We start from the raw sequence: 18,147 nt of genomic DNA, 5'->3' as shown, positions 1-18,147 counted from the left end.
AAAAAAAACTTGGCAAAGCAATACACCTTTTGGCCTAAAGCTTTATGTTTGGGGCAAATCCAACACAACACATCATCGAGTAACTGCCTTCTTATTTTGTTGGTGGCTGCATCATGGTATAGTTATGCTTGACATCAGCAAAGACTGGGGAGTATTTCAGGATGAAAATAAATGGGATGTAGCAAAGCCCAGGCAAAATCCTAGAGGAAAACTTGCTTCAGCTTTACACCAGACACTTGAAGAGGAATTCACCTTTCAGCAGTACAATAACCTACAACACAAAGCCAGATAGACATTGGAGTTGCTAACCAAGAAGAGTGTGAATATTCCTGAGTGACCAAGTTACAGTTTTGACTTAAATCTGCTTGAAAATCTATGGCAAGATAAAAGCTGTCTAGCCATCCTCAATACCTTGACAGAGCTTGAAGATTTTTGAAAAGAATATTGGGCAAATTTTGCACAATACAGGTATGCAAAGCTCTTATGAGACTTACCCAAGAAGATTCACAGCTGTAATCGCTGTCAAAGGTGTTTCTAACATGAATTGACTCGGGGGTAAAGTCGTATTTAATCAAGATATATTAATGTTTTATTTTTCATTCATCTTTAAAAGATGTTTGAATTGATCTTCCACTTTGACATTAGATAATTTTGTATAGATCGTTTTTATTTTATTTTAATCTATTTTAATCCCAATTTGTAACACAGTAAAATGTGAAGAAATCCAAGAGGGGTGTAGACTTTCTATAGGCACCGTAACTGCCAAAATAAAGGAAATACCAACATAAAGCGTCCTAACAGGGTGTTGGGCCCCCACGAGGCTTCAATGCACCATGGCATGGATTCTACAAGTGTCTGGACCTCTATTAGAGGGATGTGACACCAATTAGGTTGAGATCTGGGGACTGAAACGGCCATGGCATTTGGTTTGCATTGTTTTCATGCTCATCAAACCATTCAGGCACCACTCGTGCCATGTGGATAGGGGCAATGTCATCTTATGGGGGCATAACCATGGTAGCCAAAATAATGGACTGCCCAGCATTTTTATACATGACCCTAAGCATGATGGAATGTTAATTGTTTAATTAACTCAGAAACCACACCTGTGTGGAAGCACCTGCTTTCAATATACTTTGTATCCCTCATTTACTCAAGTGTTTCCATTAATTTGGCATTTACCTGTGCCTATGTAGCCTATAGGTCTACTGTATTTATCTTTTAATTCAGTCATCTCGGTTCATTTGAAGCACTTAACAACGTACTTAGCTGCTCTGAGTGGTCTGAGGCAGTCGGTAAATAACAAGCATTTTAAAGTGCCGCTTTAGTAACAATGGTTTTGGTCAACAGCTCGGAGATTCAACAAAGCTCCTACGAAGGTAGCCTTAAGATGCTTTTGGGAAACCAGGCCCATCACAAGACCAGACAGGACTAAAATTCCTGCCAGTTAGCCAGACTACTGAAAAGCCTACACTCACTTTGTATAGTGTCCTAGCCCTGGTTAACAGGTCCATAAACATGATATACATTTGAAGTCGTAAGATTACATATGCCTTAGCCAAATACATTTAAACTCAGTTATTCACAATTCCTGACATTTAATCCTAGTAAAATTGCCTGTCTTAGGTCAGTTAGGATCACCACTTCATTTTAAGAATGTGAAATGTCAGAATAATAGCAGAGAGAATGATTTATTTCAGCTTTTATTTCTTTCATCACATTCTCAGTGGGTCAGAAGTTAACATACACTCAATTAGTATTTGGTAGCATTGCCTTTAAATTGTTTAACATAGGTCAAACGTTTCGGAAAGCCTTCCACAAGCTTCCCACAATAAGTTGGGTGCATTTTGGCCCATTCCAACTGACAGAGCTGGTGTAACGGAGTCAGGTTTGTTGGCTTCCTTGCTCGCACACACTTTTTCAGTTCTGCCCACACATTTTCTATAGGATTGAGATCAGGGCTTTGTGATGGCCACTCCAATACCTTGACTTTGTTGTCCTTAAGCCATTTTGCCACAACTTTGGAATTATGCTTGGGGTCATTGTCGATTTGGAACACCCATTTGCGAACAAGCTTTAACTTCCTGACTGATGTCTTGAGATGTTGCTCAATATATCCACATAATTTTCCTCCTGATGATGCCGTCTGTTTTGTGAAGTGCACCAGTCCCTCCTGCAGCAAAGCACCCCCACAACATGATGCTGCCACCCCCATTCTTCATGGTTGGGATAGTGTTCTTCAGCTTGCAAGCTTCCCCCTTTTTAATCCAAACATAACGATGGTCATTATGGCCAACCAGTTCTATTTTTGTTTCAGGAGACCAGAGGAGATTTCTCCAAAAACTACGATCTTTGTCCCCATGTGCAGTTGCAAACCGTAATCTGGCTTCTTTATGGCGGTTTTGGAGCAGTGGCTTTTTCCTTTCTGAGCAACCTTTCAGGTTATGACGATCTCGGCCTTGTTTTATTATGGATATAGATAATTTTGTACCTGTTTCCTCCAGCATCTTCACAAGGTCCTTTGCTGTTGTTCTAGGATTGATTTGCACTTTTCGCACCAAAGTACGTTCATCTCTAGGAGACAGAACGCGTCTCCTTCCTGAGTGGTATGACGGCTGCGTGATCCCATGGTATTTATACTTGCGTACTATTGCTTGTACAGATGAACGTGGTACCTTCAGGCGTTTGGAAATTGCTCCCAAGGATGAACAAGACTTGTGGAGGTCTACAATTTTTTTCTGAAGTCTTGGCTGATTTATTTAGATTTCCTATGATATCAAGCAAAGAGGCACTGAGTTTAAAGGTAGGCCTTGAAATACATCCACAGGTACACCTACAATTGACTCAAATTATGTCAATTAGCCTATCAGAAGCTTCTAAAGCCATAATATCGTTTTTTGGAATTTTCCAAGCTGTTAAAAGGCACAGTCAACTTAGTGTATGTAAACTTCCGACCCACTGTAATTGTGATCTGTCTGTGAACAATTATTGGAAAAATTACTTGTGTCATGCATAAAGTAAATGTTCTAACTGACTTGCCAAAACTATAGTTTGTTAACAAGAAATTTGTGGAGTGGATGAAAAACGAGTTTTAATGACTCCAACCTAAGCGTATGTAAACTTCCGACTTCAACTGTATGTACAAAGGTACAGTAAGCAGACAGGTGTTGTGCCCCAATGTAGGCAGGCCACCTCCTCCAGCTTCTGACCTTGGACCAATAGTGTTGATCATCTGGGCAGGCCAGCTCAAGCGTTGTTTGGTCATTCAGCTATTTGGTTGAGTTGATTTCCAAAAACAGTATATACAATACAAAAAATGTCCTATAAAGTGACTTGGCTTGTGTTCATTAGGGTACACTGTAACAAAATGTTTTAGATAGTTTTACAACAGAAAATGTGCTTTTATTATTGGACAATTGTCCCCATTTCGCTGTTTTTCAACAAAAAAAATCTATTTTATACCTACTGAACATAACCCAGGATGTTGGAGCCAGGCATTTCATCAAACTGGACGGTCTCCCATCTAGCTTCAGGAACCCACAGGCATGTCCTCAGGCTCACTGGCCAATTACAGCTCTGCATCTGACATCGAAGCATCTCCCATGGGCAATCCAGAGGGACCCCTGGTCAGCTAGGCGACAAACATGACCACGGGCATCCAGATTGGCACAACCTTGACTGGCATATTAAAAGTAAACAGGTGCACATATGCGGGCACACACACACTCACCAACAGCCACCTACCCAGGTAGCAGCATGTTTCCGTGTATGAACTTGCATGACCTTTCGATTATATTCACACTGAGCTAATTTCACTCTCAGCTACCGAAGCAGATGTTCTTTCCCATTCATAAACATTGTCCTTTGATTTTATGATTCATCAAAACTCAAATCAAATCAAATTCTATTTGTCACATACACATGGTTAGTAGATGTTAATGCGAGTGTAGCGAAATGCTTGTGCTTCTAGTTCCGACAATGCAGTAATAACCAATGAGTAATCTAACCTAACAATTCCACAACTACTACCTTAGTAGTTTTTTTTGTGTCTGAGCCGTTGAATTAAGATTCAATTGTTGTCCTTTGAATAGCTTCAAAGTGTCAATGTCCCACATGAGCTAATGTGGGATTTTGATGGATTTCTACCTAATGTGTCAACTGCTTGCAAAAGAGATGTACACTTATTTTTCTATTTTTGTACACCTTGTTTGCAATAAAACTATATATATGGACTCCAACCCACACCGCAGGGTGTGGAAACGCTATTAGAGCGAACACAGTGAGGGGAAAAGTATTAGGGATGATAAAAAGAGATTGCAAAATGCAAATAAGCCCAATATGGCCGGTTAGGAGAACCCATTAGTGTTGGCAATAAAAACAAGGTCTACATGATATGAAGCTCATATCTACAATGCGTGTAAAATCAGATGTGTTTACTAACCACATATCATATTTTTAAAACAACCCAACACATAAAATTATTCTCACGAACACTGCTGACTGACTCAACTTTACAAATCAGTTCATATCATTGCCGATCCAATAAACACTTAAACATTAATTAACAAATTGCTACTAAATATTCATGGCACTAGAAAGGTATCTAATCAGGGTTGTCTGATCAGTTTTGAGTACAGTCATGTTTGTATCTATTCTAATTTCTTTCCCTTTACTTCTTCATATTTGTCTGCTTCTTCCACTCACATTGTATTGCCATTGCTCATTAGTGGAATTTGTTTTCTCATAAATGTATTGACCCTAAGGTTTCCTTGGGAGCTAACCTACCCTAAATGCCCCCTCTTTATTTAGCCTCTAGAAAAATCCCTCCATCCACTTTTTCCTGCTAGCGTCAACATTTGTTGTTGGGTTTAAACATTGGCCATGTAATACCCGGTAACACTTCATAACACATTCATAACCCATACATGCTACATTCATAACCAGTACGTTAGCGTTTCATAATTGCTTTGGTCAACAACTTGAGATTGTGGATATAAGCTGACAAACATTCACAATCTGATTATGTACTGTGTCGTGTCTGGACTATCATTAAATGTGAAGACTTATTTATATCAAATCAGTTCTCTAGGTTGAATTATTACGTAATTAAACTAATCATGTAAACATTAATTAATTAGGAAGTCAGGGCACCACGGAAAATGTTGATTACAAAGTTATACTTTTCCGAATATAACTCTTGAGATATTTTAATATCTGATTAATTAGTCTTATATTAATGAATTACTAATTGCCTCATCATTTCTCATTACTGAAAGTCGCAAACCCTTGGATATCTATCTGTACGAACCCTAGCCAAAATCATGAATCAGCGATATACAAAGACAAAGACAAATACACACATCCTACTGCTATGCATTCTTGGTTCAATTTTACTGGGCAAGAGGACACAAAATGACCAAAAGTCCCGCAATACAGACAGCTCCTTGTGCTGATCCGGTGTTGGTGTTCCGCTGGCGACAGCCCAGCCCTGCCTAGTTGCATGGGCTCGGGAAACAGTGCTTCGTGACTCTCGAGGAAGGTTGGGAAATCTCAGGTTCTCTCGGCCACGGGACAACCAGGGCCTCCCGGGATGACTCAGAGGCGAGGTGGAATCCCTGGACGTGCGAGTGAATATGAATTTCCTCTCTATCCGTCGTTCCCGCAATCGGCCATCGATGTGGATGGTCAAAGTGATGAGGGAGTCAAAATCTGTGGGTAACTCACGAGCCGCAAGCTCGTCCTTAACCTCCTGCGAGATGCTGTGCAGGAGCATGTCGAACATTGCTTCCGAGTTCCACGCACTCTCCGCTGCCAACGTACGAAAATCCATCGCATAGTCAGCCAAAGTGCGCACGTCCTGCCAGAGCTGGATTAGCTTCCGGGCAGCTTCTCTCCCAGAGAACGGGACATCAAAGACCTTCCTCACCTTGCCCATGAACCCCTCCAGGCTCGTGCATGTGGCCGGCTGCTGTTGCCATACAGCGGTAGCCCAGGTGAGAGCCTTTCCAGACATCAGCGTGATGAGGTAGGCTATTTTGGAGCGATTCGAGGGGAAGGAGGAGGGCTGAAACTCTAAAAATGAGGACACACCATCTCCATTAAAGCGTTCTGGAGGAGGTAACCGAGGCTCCCGGGAAGGTGGTGTGGCCGGTGGAGCGGCGCTGCTAACCGCCGAGTTGCTGAGGGGCAGTGGGGTTACCACCGTGGCAGGTTGCCCACAAGATGACCCGTGGCATTTAATTTAAGCAGCATGTCTAACGCCCGGTCATGGTGCTCAGCCAATGTTTTGACCCCCTCCATCAGCCCACGAAGCAATTCCTCGTGCCGACCAATGGAGGCTCCTTGGGAGGAGATGGCGCTGCGCAGTTGGTCCGGGTCTGCTTGATCAGTCATGGCCAGTTTGTACTATCAGGTGTGAAAGTAAAACCCAGATGTAGACCACAACGAATAAACAATAGTTTAATGTTCCAAAATCAAAAATCAAATCAAATGTATTTATATAGCCCTTCGTACATCAGCTGATATCTCAAAGTGCTGTACAGAAACACAGCCTAAAACCCCAAACAGCAAGCAATGCAGGTGTAGAAGTCCCAACAGGGGCAGGCAATAGACAAGTCAAGGCAGGCAGGGGTCAGAAAACCAGAGGTGGGGCAACAGTACCGGGCAGCAGGCAGGCTAAGGGTCAGGGTAAGGCAAAGGGCGGTAATCCAGAGGGGTGCAAAGGTACAGGTCGGCAGGCAGGGTCAGGGGCAGGCAGAGAGGCCAGGCAGGCGGGCTTGCAGCTAGGACAGGCAAGGGACAAAGCCAGTAGGACGAGAAAAGAGAGACAGGAAAAAGCAGGAGCTTAGACACAAAACGCTGGTTGACTTGAACAAACAAGACGAACTGGCAACAGACAAACAGAGAACACAGGTCTAAATACACAGTGGATACTGGGGAAGATGGGCGACACCTGTAGGGGGTGGAGACAATCACAAAGACAGGTGAAACAGATTAGGGAATCTTAGCTAATGTTCTAGGAAAGTTCCCAGTTTGCTGCCTGTATATACTGTAAGAGAGAGAAAACAAATATATTCCATTTCACAATGCATTTAGGAAAACACTCACAACCATTTACATCTTTAACCTTTTTACTCTTCCGACGCTCAGGAGACACGTGTTCGAACATCGTCGGTTACACATACATTCAGGAAAACACTCATGACCTAGTTTATTGTCATCTTTATGGTGACGCTCTACAAATGTTTGTTTGTTTGGCTCGTTCAGCATTATTTAACTGAGGCAAACATGAAAAGGTCACAAGTTATTGTGTCATAGGAATCCTTGTTTTTACAAAGTAGCCTGTTTGGAAAAACCCATTCCTGTCTCTCTCACACATTTGAAAAAAGAGTTCAAAAGGGTTATTTGATGAGGGGTAGGGTTCAACCAAGATTATTTTATATTTGAACATATGATAGGGGTTTAAGTATGCTTGCACACTATGGAATATGGTGCTCATCTGGGGAAAGTCATAAAAAAAGAAAAAGTGAATAATATCAATATATAGGGTCCCTGGTTTGCCGGGTCAAGAAAAGGTTGAAGACACCTGACGAGAACCATAAAGGGACAAGCCGATGGACCCTTTCTCCCACAGGGACAAGCCGAAGAACCCTTTATGGTTCTAGTTAGAACCCATTTTCAAAGAGTGGATTTTAAAAGACTTGCCCCCCTACTGCTCCATTAGGGACACATTCATTTTCAGATGTTTTCACCGGAACCTTTCATCTCCTTTTGATGCCATCAACCCTTTCACACGTACCATCACATGGGTGTGATCATTCTACAGTGGTCCCTGAAGTGTACGATCACACCCGTGTGATTAGAACGCTTATTTAGAATGCTTATTTACAACGGCCAGTTTCGAATGACGCAACAATCAGCATTTGAGCTGGCCACACTTTTTTCAGAAACTATTTACACAAACACAGTCTTCACAAAGTTATGTCCAGAATGTGAGCAGTTTATTTTTGGATGCAATGTTCAGATATTCACAGAAGTATCTATAGCATAACACAATGATCCAAACCGGAAAAATGTAGACTACATTTGTACTAGCGCTAAGTGAGGAAAGATTGACGCAACACAAGAGGTCATATTTTCTAACTCTCAGCTGACGTAAACTACAATATGAATTTGCTAATAGCAATTACTATGTATAATTAATCACATCACGGGTGAGCTCACCATTTATCTAAATCATTGAGTAAAACGCTTTCTAGAAATCGAAAGTAATCCGACGATGATGAGTTTCAGCGTGCAGCCATGCTTTTTTTTCCTCACAGAAACCAAAGATAATAAGAGAAGGAAAGATGAGTTTGGTCTGTTTATAGTATGCATGTTGAAGGGGTGTGTCGTCTACCATCGTTCACATCCCACCATTCACTTCCTGAAGTTCTCAAAAAAATAGTGAACCCTTACTCACCTAATTTTGTTACAGCATCTTTGGTCTGACAGAAAATTACGTGAAACCCAGAATGCATTGTATGTCAACAAACATGGCTCCACACACATAGCTGGAATTAGCTTAGCTCATCATAATCAGTACAACCTTCAAAAAAGTATTTTACACATACTATGTTCCCATTACAATCTATGCAAGAATCGTAATGCATGATTTATCACCGGTAATTGAAAAACATGAATAAAACAGTAAATATATCAATAACTACCAAACAAAACATTTTCTGATAGTGATTTTTTTTTTATACAAATGGCACATGTCAAGTCAATCACGTAACCTCTCACTCCCTCTCTGAGCCATTCAGTGTTGTTGTTTATGTATGTAGCTAGTGAACTAAGCTGTAGTGTTAGCAATGTCTTTCAAAAGCAGACAACTCACAAATGAAGCACAGGAGTTCTGTGGTAGCTGGAAGGCTGCCAGCCATTTCACCCCTCCTGGCCCTGCTGTTTGCTTTGATGAGTCCCAGTCTGGAGTGCAACTGCCAATGCCATTTTCATCTGAGGCAGAGTGCTTCAAGTTGTTTCTGACAGAGGAGCTGGTGGGAGACATAGCAGAGACCAATCACTTTGCCTTGGAGCTACAGGAGAAGAGAGCCAAGAGTGGGAGGGACAACCACAATTAGTGAAATATATACCTTCCTGGTGACAGTCCTTCTCATGGGGAAAGTAAAGAAGAACTCCCTAAGAGAGTACTGGAGTACAGATCCTATGTCACGACATGCAGAAACTATTATAACTTAGAAACACACACATTTCCAAAGTTATTATTGGTAACGAAAACAACTTTGACTGCGATGCAGGCAACAGACGACAAATGTGAACACGTGTGTGCAGGATGGGAGATGAGCAAATGTCTCACGGATAGCTAGGAGTGGTGGGTGTGGAGTCAGGCGCAGAGAGCAATGCTTCCAATGCATACGTTTATTAAGCTGGGTCTAGCCAACAAACAGGCAAAAATACCCCAAAACAGGTATGTCCCCAAAACCAGGGAAAATAACAGACAGCAAAATACGTAAGCACAACAATCTCAACACTGACAGTGAGAATAAGCCCGCACAAAAGCAGACGGGCCCTGGAAGTTTAAATAGGACAATAATTAACAACAAATAAATAACAGGTGAAAACAATCAAGACAAAACTAACAGAAAAGAAAAAGGAATCGGTGGCAGCTAGTAGATCGGTGACGATGACCGACGACCGCCGCCCGAACAGAGAGAGGAGCCACCTTCGGTGGAAGTCGTGACACTTGAACTGCACAAACAATTGGAAGTGTTTGGCAAATTTTGTACGGGTCAGAAATGTAAAAAAAAAAAATGAATTGGTCTGCAAAAGTAAAAATGACTACTTTTATGTGAATGAATGAGGTGGAACACACCTCAATTCAAATTGCTCTTAGAAAATAAAAAACTTGTTAGAAAATAATTTGAAATTGACAAATTGAAAACAGCCTATAAATAAAAACAGGCTGCGTGCTTTGGTTTGAGAACAGCACGGATTAAATGTACTGTTGCGTAACAATCACATTCTGGAATGGAGAGAATGTTCTAACTAAGAATGTTCTCTGCATAAAAAAAGTCACGCTGGGGCGACATTTAGAGACATTTGGAACTCACGAATGAAAGGGTTAAAAATGTGATCCTGCGAAAGAGACCGGAAATATTTAGTTACCAAAGCATCCATCCCACGTCACCTGGCATCACCTAATATTATAGTTCATCACATAACTGCATGACAGGATCCAATGACCAATTATCCTCATTGAACGAAAGAGTATCTAAAATACAGCAAGTTTACATGTGTAAACATACTGATTGAAGGGCAGCGTAGAGGGTATGAGTGGCCGTCAAACCAATGACACTGACACACTTTGTGTTCCTCTTACCTACACACTTTGGAGCTGACAATTAGCATGACGTATTAATGGAGAAATGTTCTGATCTGAAGTTTTCAAAAGGTTTGCTTGGGAACTTCAAATGTAGCTAGTCACCTGTAGTTTTCTGTCTGTAAAACCTATGATTGATTATGATGATTTTTTGAAATTCTAAAGTCAGAAGCTTCTAGCAATTGGAGAAAATCTTAATCTCTCATGGGCAGACTAACATAAATATATCACCTGTACCGGGACTATGAGATCTGACGAATAACAAGGAGCAGTTGTTCTGGTGCACTGGTTTTGTGTCACTAGGTTACAAGGACAAATCCCGATTTCGCGGAGGTAAACAGTACTTGGCATCTTTTGAATTTCGGAAAGGGAGGGGACATTTGGCCCATAGACTTGCCTGACACTTGCAGCAGAGAGGGGTGGAGCTACCAAAGAGGATCCACCCTGGTTTCACCACTTGCACTAGTCTTATATCTCATATCTCTCCCTCCAGAATCGAATCTGGATTGTTCACGTGAGATTTTGGTTCTGGGTTGCCTAGATTATGAAAATCTAGAACATAATATCTATTGAGTAGTTTGATTTTCTTTTAACTACAATTACTCAATTTAACTTTAATGGCGCTTTATTCAGCCTCTTGCAAAGGTGCAAAGTGGTGTTGGTACTTCACTCTTTTGGTGGCCCAAGTCATTTAAATGCCATGGATGAATTTGCAGTTATTCATTCATGCTCTTCTAATAGGCACTTACAGCATCTATAGCACTTAGTTAACCTATCCAAACCTAACCTAAGTTTAACCACTCTCATGAGAACTGTAGATCGATAAACCTGTACTCATTCAAAACATTATGGGTGACATTTTGCATATTTTGTGAGCAGTGACCAAAATAACCATAACATTTAAAATAACTGGAAGACATACTATCCAAATACTGAAACTTGACTAAACTCAGAAGCTGCGGATTGTGAGGAGTTTTACAGATCTGTGCACTTTGGCATGATGAAAATGTAATGTGTGACATTCGGAACGTAAAAAGGGTCAGGATGGCATATGGCAATATATATGGCAATATGGCAATACGATAACAATAGAATTTTGCCATGGCAGTTTGAAAGGCACATTTTCGATCAAAAATGTTCTCAAATCTTTCAATGCCTCCCCCACCCTCAACCACCACCAACTCCAAGACCCACAATCCCACAATTTATTCTAAAATAAAACACCAAAAGCTTGAATAACAAAATCTCTGGAGGCAATAATAACAGGTAGCTGTAAAAATGGCACAATTCATTTTGAGCAGAGCACTTCACCATTAAAAGCCTATATTGGCACTTGATGAAATTGGAGTTTATAATGGATCCAATTATAACTCCAACTGAATCGTTGTACTCTGCAGGGATATATGATTGTTAGTGACTTTTCTTCATTCCCTCACCACTACCCCTGCTCCTACAGCGGTGTATTCATCATTTGATATTTTATATAATTTTATATGATTCTACAATCAAAGCATGCACACATATCTGTGATTGAGGTTGTTAAATATATTGCAGAGCTGTCACATATGGGAGTTTGTGTGCATGTAAAACAGAAACACAAATGCAGACACCCACATGCACTTGGACAGGTACAAACACACACACTCTTTCTCACACACACACACCCATTCCTCCCTGTCATTATAGGCCTCTCCTTCTCCTCTCCCTGCATCCCCGTAGTCTCGTATATCTCCCAAGCCAATAGTCATTATAATTAATGTATTCCTCTTTAAGCCTTTAATGATATGTTTTAAATGTATGATTACAGGCAGCATCGCAGTCTGATTCATAATCGCCCATCCTGCCATTTTATCGGGTTCTGGTGTTTCTCATGTCCGCATCAGTAAATTAATTTTGACCCTGGGAGGCGGTAAATCACACGAGATCCTGCCCATTGTCTCTCCCACACCACATTTTCTTAAGCTGTAGCCATAAAGAATGCTTTATTGATCTTCCCCTTCGCAGGTTTAATAAGCGCGTTGCATAACAAGTGTTTTAGTGTTAAATAAATCAGGGTTGGGCAGGGAGAGGGTTGGACACAGGAGCACAAACACACACACACACACACACACACACACACACACACACACACACACACACACACACACACACACACACACACACACACACACACACACACACACACACACACACACACACACACACACACACACACACACACACACACACACACACACACAGAGACACACACACAAAGAGAGCCAACCACTAAGGGGAGAGGCAAGAGAGGAGAAAGACCCTTTGCCAGACTAGTCAGTGTGTGAGTATGCTGTCAAAGGAGCGCTGAACGCCTGGTAGAATTGCTGGGAGAGATATGTCAGAAATATCATGAGTTTGGCCAGTTTGTTTTAGTGTAAGTCTGATGTCTTTTCATGTGTGTGTCTGATACACACATCAAAAAGCTGGTATTGTTGGTAACAAGGTAATTCATTCTTCCTGACAATTGTTTTTACAAACTAGTGTCTATGGAAAATGTCATGAAACTATCAGCAAATACACCTTACCGACCCTCTAGCCTGAGGAATTTATGGCCAGCCTGTTGCAAGCTAACACCCCCAGATCAGTTAAGGACAGGGGGAATTCAATCAGGGAGATCCATTGGCCGCTGCTGAGGCAGTGGAGTGAGATAGATGGCTTTAAAAGGTTACGAAGGGGCCAGGCCCCATGGTTCAGTATTTCATCCCTGTCCAATTGTGTTTCTTGTTTGGGGCAGCAGCGATGTAGGGAGGGATGTATCAGGGAAGTATAAAACTGCCTCCACATCATCTCTCTCTCTCTCTGTTTCTGCATATCTCTTCGCATCTCTCTCTCTCTGCATCCCTGTCTAACACAGGACCCAGGAGGCCTATGTCCTACATCAATAATAACAACATATTTTAGTTAAGAGTCAAAGCTGTGGGAAATTCTGGGAGGGTGATCGATGGAAATCTTAAATCAATGTCAAGATTGTTGTGGGAATGTCACAGGGAGGAGCTGTGACACATACTGTGGTCGTGACTCGTGCGCGGGCACGTGTACTGACACGTACACACACACACACACACACACACACACACACACACACACACACACACACACACACACACACACACACACACACACACACACACACACACACACACACACACACACACACACACACACACACACACACACACACACGTATTAAAGTACTCAATCATAATTTGAAGTTAGATTCAGTGGTATGTTTAACACATTCATCCTTTAGAACATTATGAAGATGCTGTGAGATGTTCATTCTTCACAACAGGGCCACAGATACAACAGGGTCACAGTCCAAATCTCAGCCTAGTCCAGACATTTCTGTCATCTCACGCTCACCTTCCCCCTCCTCTCTCTCCCTCTCTCCCTCCATCCTAGCACTGCTATCTTTCTTATCCCCAGATCCTGATATGAAGAAAATCCTGTTTAAATTACATCAGGAGGAGTGAAGGGGAAAAGAGGCATCATCGGTACACGCGGAAGATACGAATAAAAGGGGGAACGTGGCGCAAAAATGAAAGGTCACACAGGCCACCCTTCAGACTTGCAGGGGGAAGCTTTGAAGGTCAGAGAGATTGAGGGGGTGATCCATTCAGGTAAACGACATCCGCACGCACCGATTAATTGGGTCGATCCGGTCACACACACACAGATATGCATATGCGCACACACATACACGTGCGTGTGCAAACACACATGCATGTACACACATAGGCACAAGTGCACACATACACACACAAACGTAACCCTCCCCATGATTCATCCAATCACTGTCTATCTTTCTTTTCTGCCTCTCTTCTTTCTAAATTCATCTTTGATTGAATTATGAATTGCACTAATTTCCTGGAAAACTATAGTACTGCACCGGTCTTCTTTTGAAAATGTACCATTTCCATCTAGGTACAGCGTACATCTCATAGATTGCAGAGGATCAAGTTCTACCAAGACCTTAATTTCCCAAGCGGAAAGATAACTTGAGCTAGTGTTTGGAGATTATAGGAGTCTCTTAGAGTCAAACTTTTCAGGGATCCAGTAGAGAGGCCTGCTGCTCCGTGACCCTGCTTGGCCGCAGACCTCTAAATCCACTAATCTGACAGAGTACTTACTAATAGATGTTTTATCAACAAAATGTCCACTCATCAGAAGGCACTGACCACTGACCCCTAACACTAACAGCCGACATATGAGAGGGCAAATGGAAGCTGCATATGGGAGCCATACACACACACTCAGACGTGAAATGACTTTGCACATGTTAATCTGTGTGTGTGTATGTGTCTGTGTATCATTGTGAGTTTTCAAGTCTGTGTACACACACCGACACACATATACAGACTTGACAACTCACATTGATACACAGACGCATAGACACACAGCTACTAAAATTTGGAAAGTCATACACAGACACACATACACACACATACACACATACATACACACACACACACATTGTCCATCCATCTGTCCAACTATCTGTCAGTCTTTGTCCATATATCGTCTGCTTTTATGTATTAAGGGAGAGTCAATGTTACTGTGAGAGATTACTCCAGGCCGCAGGCAGGGGTCAAGCCATCTTCTCTTAATTTCAGCTTAATGAAATATGACTGGCATCTCAGCATGAGGACGGCACTGACCCCCTTCAAACACTCCCACCCTCCACACACACACCATGATAATGTACCATAATTTCTCCCTCTCCTCATTTCACAGCATTTCCTCAACCATCAGCCATCCTCAGCCTTCCTGTCTTTTTTTTATTGAGGCGGTGGCTCCTTCAATTACAACGGCTCGTAATCCTAGTCTGATGTGAGGATGGATTAACGGGATTAGGAGATAATCTGGTTGACCCCTCGACCCTAACCCAGTATGAGGGAGCGAGAAAAAGAAAATGGAGTTTAAAATGAGAGAACCAACCAAAGCCGACGGGGGCTTTGACCATAATGTCTCCCTGAGCCGACTCTATGGATCTACGCGCCTCTCCGTGCAACGGGGTATTACTTCCTGTGAGGTTCCTGTGGAAACCTAGAATTGGATGAGGAAGGTTACAGCTCATGTATTCAGCATCTGCTGATTTACAGTACGTATACTAGGGCCTGGTATCTATCAGGGATTTATGTGACCATCCGGGTTTTAGGGTTGTTAGCCCGTTGAGCTAAAGTCTAGGCATAAACTCAGGGAACAGTGAACATATAACTGTATGTCTAATGGTAGTTTAGATAATTACCATCTTCAAGTTTCTCTTTGATGTATTGTACATAAGATTCTGAAAATGGATAGGGTTGTTGATTATCCGTAGTAAGGGTTTCTTTCTGACGCATTCATTATATCTGTTGACAAGGGACAACAATAGAAGTTGTGCACAGCACGATTAAGGTTACCGGTTTGAACGAGTCAATGGTTCAGCGTCTGTGTTGCAAGACCATTCTTGCAATAACTATTCAACAACTACAGTATATACCGTAAAGGGACAGTAGCAAGGTCAGTAATAGATAAATAATAACCAAACATCAGCCTTCATAGTGCAGTCAATGGACCTGCTACAGACATCCTCTCTTCAACATCAGCCAATTAGCCAATATGGCTGGGGGCCCTTGAATCACACATGCCATCGCAGACATTAAATGTAAGGGAAAGCGTTTTGTATAATATTGAACACAAGACAATTCCAAGGTCTCGAGTAACCAGAGCAAGGTCAAATTAGTAATATTTGTGGTGACTGGTGAAGGTTTTCTTAGAGACAACGGTTTGCTCACAAACATTCCTGAAAAGAAATAGAAAAATCTGGTATGTGTGTGTGAATTTGAGTGTGTGCGTGTTTGCGTGCGTTCATATTTGTGCCTGGCAGTTTATGAGTGCGTTTGAGTGTGTGTGTCTGATTTTGTGTGTGTGTGTGTGTGTGTGTGTGTGTGTGTGTGTGTGTGTGTGTGTGTGTGTGTGTGTGTGTGTGTGTGTGTGTGTGTGTGTGTTGTGTGTGTGTTTGCATGTACACGTGTCCGTGTCTGTCTGTGTGTGTACCGAATGTGTTTAATTATAGAGGGCCTCAGTGATTCCTTCGAATCCTGCCCACATTGCTTGCTGACTCTGTACTCTGTGTGGTAATTCAATCACAGGTAGGCCCTGTTTTCTGATCCTCATCAAACATTACAGATGACAAATATAGCAATGCGATCTACGTACACCTACACTCTGGCATTGAAGTGCAGGCATTTATTAAGTAAGAAAAGCAACTTGAATTAAAATAAGAAAATATAATAATTAATGAATTGGGTATTGGAGTTTATCACATCTATAATGACACAGGCTTTCTCTGAAGTACTTGTCATCTTAATTGGTATTATACACACAAACAACACCTTTCTCTCTATTATTCAATTATTATCAACTGTTTTCATTTAAAAGTTCACGTTTTATCCCACTTTGGGAAGTTACTGTAACATTAAGGGGGTGTGTCACAATATCTATCAATTTAACCACGTTTGCAGTAAAATATGTGTATACAACGATCCATTTCATATACGAAATGAAGTGAGACCTTAGACATATGTTAAAACATGATTGTGCTTTGTTATACCTCGGGTAGGGGTAGCTCAAATACTAAAGCCCTTTTTGAGGATTGGTTACTAGTGTAACGGATCTCCTCTTCGTCTGATGAAGAGTAGGAAGGATCGGACCAATGTGCAGCGTGGTAAGTGTTCGTCATTTTATTAAAATGCACTGGACACTAAAATACAAAATAAACAAACAAAGAACAACCGAAACAGTTCCGTCGGGTAACTAATACAAAAACAGAAGACAACTACTACAATCATAATGGGAAAACAGGCAACATAAGTATGGCTCTCAATCAGAGACAACGATAGACAGCTGCCTCTGATTGAGAACCATACCAGGCCAAACACATAGAAATAGAAAACATAGACCTACAACATAGAATATAAACACACAGAACAAAACATAGAATGCCCACCCCAACTCACGCCCTGACCAAACTAAAATAGAGACATTAAAAAAGGAACTAAGGTCAGGACATGACAACTAGCCTATTTTTGTGGACCCCAGGAATAGTAGCTGCTGCTTCTGCAAAAGCTAATAGGGATCCAAACAAATAACATTGTTGATTCTAAGAATGCCTTGAAGACACACACACTCACCCAAGTGGAGATAAATACCACAGAGTTTCTAACATCGCGAGGCCCAATATTGCGAGACTTCCTTGAACGCTTGCAAAGCAGACTAGACCGGTTTGGGGTTTGGGGTTTGAGAAGTCAATGATAGAAGTGTCACGAATATTACCGAAGGTGACTCCCCTTCCCGTTCGGGTGGCACTCGGCAGTCATCGTCGCCGGTCTACTAGCTGCCACCGATCCCTTTTTCCTTTTCGTTTATGTCTGTCTAATTGTTTTTACCTGTTTCTTGTTAGGGTTTTGGGAGAGGTTCTATTTAGGTTAGTTTCGCCCGCTAGTGTTTGTGCGGGCTTATTTTGTGTATTCATGTTGTACGTCGTGAGTGATTCTTTGATTGTGGGATTTTCGCTATCCAGCTTTATTTTAAACAGTGGACTGTGGGTTGTTTTACGCCTGTGTTTTGGCGCCACCCTTTTGTACCTGTTCCTGTTTCATGCTGTGGACATTAAAGCGTTTTTTCCCCAGAATACTTTTGCTCTCTCTGTGCCTGACTCTGCACCCATCATTCACCTGACGTTA

The sequence above is a fragment of the Salvelinus fontinalis genome, chromosome 7, assembly GCF_029448725.1.
Source record: "Salvelinus fontinalis isolate EN_2023a chromosome 7, ASM2944872v1, whole genome shotgun sequence".
Lineage (NCBI taxonomy): Eukaryota > Metazoa > Chordata > Actinopteri > Salmoniformes > Salmonidae > Salvelinus > Salvelinus fontinalis.
The sequence above is the reverse complement of the archived record's forward strand: the minus strand, read 5'-3'. Positions refer to the sequence as shown.